This window comes from Pyxicephalus adspersus, chromosome 7, assembly GCF_032062135.1.
Source record: "Pyxicephalus adspersus chromosome 7, UCB_Pads_2.0, whole genome shotgun sequence".
Lineage (NCBI taxonomy): Eukaryota > Metazoa > Chordata > Amphibia > Anura > Pyxicephalidae > Pyxicephalus > Pyxicephalus adspersus.
In genome coordinates, this window is record NC_092864.1 from 25329864 (window position 1) to 25334324 (window position 4461).

General features: G+C 45.2%; 1 protein-coding gene across 1 annotated transcript in view; it reads right to left on the reverse strand.

Moving 5' to 3' along the window:
* The window catches only part of HEG1 (heart development protein with EGF like domains 1), a 21460-nt gene that overhangs the window by 15086 nt on the left and 1913 nt on the right, over positions 1-4461 (reverse strand). The window lies entirely within an intron of this gene.

Consider the following 4461-nt stretch of genomic DNA (forward strand, 5'->3'; position numbering starts at 1 on the left):
TGATGGTGGGGTTTTGCCTCCGATTTGTGAGTTCAGGTGCTGATGTTGGAGGAGAAGACCTGGCTCACCATTCCAATTCTTCCCAAAGCTGTTCAGTAGGTTGAGGTCAGGGCTCTGTCAGGACACTGTAGTTCCTCCACACCAAACTGGTGACCCCATGTCATTATGGAGCTGGCTTTGTACCCTGGGCCACAGTCATGGGGGAAAAGAAAAGGGTCTTCACCAAACTGTGACCACAAGGCTGGATGAGCACAATTGTCTACAATGTTTTTGTATGATGGAGGAATACCAGGGCCCTTCACTGGGGACACCTGAACCCTTGTATTTGGTCATTTGGTGTATGGACAGAGAACAAGCGCAGTCCTTTTTTCAGCCATCATATAATGTGGATTGTGATGTTACATGGAATATTTTGTGTGAGGTCTCATTGTGTTTGCATGATAACAGCAGCTCTGTGTGAGGTGATATTAGACCCGTGTGACTGTGGCCCCCAAAATATTGTCCCCTCATTAAGTCGAAAGTGAGATTCTTGGGCACAATGGCTGAGCTCAGACATAGAAGGGGGTGAGAGCGATTCCATTACACCGTCCTGTCACTGATCCCTCAGAGGACGCCATTGTCACTTCACTCTGTCCCGAATCCCTCACCTGTCTTTCCCATTACCCAATCCGCAGGATGACAATGACAGCCTTGTACTGCTTGCACACAGAACATCACAGGGGTCCAATTACAACCCCCCCCCCCATCTGTTCTTATGGGAGGGTGACCGGCATCTGGACAAAAATCAACCTGCAACAAGCTTTGATTTTCCTACACAACATTCCATTTTCTTCCTTGCAACCAAAGCAACTGTACTCTGTAAACAGGATTCCCCACAATCCTCAAGACCTTGCTCTTGTAACTACCTTACTGGCTATCCCCAGCAAAACCTGTCTTGCCCTGTACCCGGGGTGTAGTTCTCGGTATCAGTTCTTTTTCTGTATGTATGAACTCTGCACAGTACCACTTCTCTTGTCCTGCACCCGGGTGGGATTCTCGGTATCAGTTCTTATTCTGTATGTATGAACACTGCACAGTACCACTTCTCTTGTCTGCACCCAGGTGTAATTTTCGGTATCCATTCCTATTCTGTATGTATGGACTCTGCACAGTACCACTTCTCTTGTCCTGCACCCGGGTGTGATTCTCAGTATCAGTCATCAGGTGTCACAATGGTCCCAGAATCACTGGGTGCCATCTGTCCCTTCTGGCCCTCAACAAGTTAATCCTGGCTGCCCGGATCATATAATCGGATTATAGTAGAGGGTGGAGAGTGCTTGGGGGTGGCAGTCGGTTGGTGTTCGTTAAGGGAGGGGTGAGGCAGGTGGAGGAGGATTAGGAGATGGGGGTGGTGGGGGGACATACAGCTTGGGGTAAATCTCTAGCACAGGGGAACCATTGTGCCAACCAAACCTGAAAGAAGTGGGTGGAGCTACATGTGAGACTCAGCGAGATTCCCTTTAATTGCGGGAGCAATAATGGTCAACCAGGAGTTAAATCTGCCACTGTGCCAGTTGCAGTGTTCTTGCTCCTAAAGTGGACCTGTCATAGGGCAGATCAGGAATTCAGCCGCAGATATTTATTACCTCACATAGATCGCAGAATAACTGACAATTCATTTGTCAGCTTTTTTTTCTTTAAAACAACCAGTACCTTTTTTCTCAGGTGCCGGTGCTGTTCCTGATCCACAAGTTACAGGTCTGCTGTGGTCTCTCACCTTGTGATTGGATACAAAGTTATGATGTATGAGAGGAGACTGAGGAAATGCTTCCTTCTTCCTGAGAGATCACATTAGATTATAAGACATTTTGAGGGACAGTTAGTGACAAGATTGTGCATATTGTAAAGAGCTATGTAATAAATTGGTGCTATGTAAACACAAGATGATAATCCCAGGCTGGAGTTGCAGAATGGCTTTGGAATGATATAAGGTGGAGAATTCTTAAACAAATAATTCAGTTGGTTACACTTCAGGGATTTACTCATGGATATCTGTGAGGTTACTGACAGGTCCTCTTTAGTAAAGTTGGCCATACAAAGGCAGATGGAAGGAAAGGGAAGAAAAAATATCTGTGCATTCTTGCAAGCTTAAATGATTCTTTACCAACACTGGCACACAGGACACACTGGGCACACGGGACACAAGGGCACACAGGGAACACAGGGCACACTTGACACACTGGACACGCAGGACAAAGGGCACACAGGCACACTGGGCACGCAGGACAAAGGGCACACAGAGCACACAGGGTACCCAGGGCACACAGGTACACAGAGCACACAGGTACACAGAGCACACAGGTACACAGAGCACACAGAGCACACAGGGTACACAGGGCACACTGGACACACTGGACACCCAGGACAAAGGGCACACTGGACACGCAGAGCTCTTTCTTCTGAGCTGTTTTTGATGACATGTTAAGCCTGGTTGATTGAGTAATGAGCACTGTGCACCTCCCAGGTCAGTGTAAGTGACCTTCCTGGCTATCTGTAAGGGTGACATTCTTCCCACTGGCCAGCAATATAGGAGGAATTCTTCCCACTGACCACCACACTAAAATACAGTGAGCTGTGGATATTATATCAGAGGTTCTCCATATGTTAAACAGGTTAGGAAACACTGCTGTGGGTCATCCCATTGATGCAGATCCTTAGTATATGTTTTTGGAATAGATAATTGGTGTCTGTGATTGGTCATCAGTTTAGGTGATTGGTATGGGTCAGTCCTGTTGATCATTATATTGGTGATCAGAATCTGTGATTGTTAACGCCTTCATGAGCTACAGAGACAGCCCAATTATCACAAAGGATACTTATAATCGGGAATGTTGATCACTCCTATTGATCCACTTATTGGTAGTCTGTTGGTATTTCTTATGGCAGCCAATCATATTGCAAGTAAAAAAAAATTGTGTTTTTTTTTTTATTCCACTTTTCTATGACTGGTTCGAATACTGAGAAATCTGCACCTCTGATTCTTGAGGTGGGGGGGGTCTATTGGTACCCAGATGGACAGGGTGACCGATACCAGTGGGGGACTGGACAAATAGTGTGCAGTAATTGGCTGTAATAGTTTTAGTGCTAATATGGCAGATTTCTGTGCCAAAGGCTTAACCAATGAAGTGACCCGATAAACCACCAGCACCTCAGGCTAAACTGCAGTAAGCGGATTATATGTGCGCACGGCGCCTCTCCACAAGGACAATGTGACGCCTTTCCGGGCTCTAATCAACAGATGACGGCGCATGCCACCATAGGAAGGCCCAGCACTGAACAGGTTCTACAGATCCAATATGGGAATTATCACTTCATTATAAAGTGGACCTGTCATGAGGGAGATGGGGAGGCCACATCTGGCTGATTCCAACCAGAGACCATCAGACATGGCGACATGGGCTTTGTCCATACACAGAGGAAACAAAATATGACACACCAAAACGTGAACACCCTACTCCCAAACTGGGTGTGCTCATCCAAATAAAAAAAGGGTGCACCGTTGCCCCTTTCTTCCCTCCAGACTCCTCCCTCATGATCTTTGCTCTCCTTTCATTGGTGACCCCCTTAACTACCTATTATAATAACAGCCATGTGTTCTGTGTGTATTACATATGGGGGGGGGGTATCAGTATTTGGGTAAATATTGATATACAGGATGGGTAATGATGGAGGAAATCCCCTTTAGGAGGAAGTAGAAGAGATTTGTGGAGGGTTTCCATGTGTCAGACGTGTCATCGGTCGCCTGATGACAGTTCTGGGTGGAAATTAGTTTTTGGGACAGTTCAATAAAAAGCTGGAGATCTTCAACCTGCACCTCACACCCCATATGTGGGGTCACCATACTGCCAAGACTACCCTCTGGGGTCATACACAGACCATATATGACGGTAATATTCACGGGATGTCATACACAGACCATATATGACCGTAATATTCACAGGATGTCATACACAGACCATATATGACCATAATATACATGGGATATCATATACAGATCATATATGACCATAATATAAATTAGAGGTCATGCACAGTTCATATATGACCATAATATACACAGGACGTCATTCACAGATCATATATGACCATAATATACATGGGATATCATATACAGATCATATATGACCATAATATAAATGAGACGTCATGCACAGATCATATATGACCATAATATAAATGAGACGTCATGCACAGATCATATATGACCGTAATATACACGGGACATCATACACAGATTATAAATGACCATAATATACACGGGACGTCATACACAGATCATATATGACCGTAATATACATGGGACGTCATGCACGGATCATATATGACTGTACTATACATGGGACGTCCTGCACAGATCATAAATGACTAATTTACATGGGACGTCATGCACAGATCATATATGACTAATATACATGGGACGTC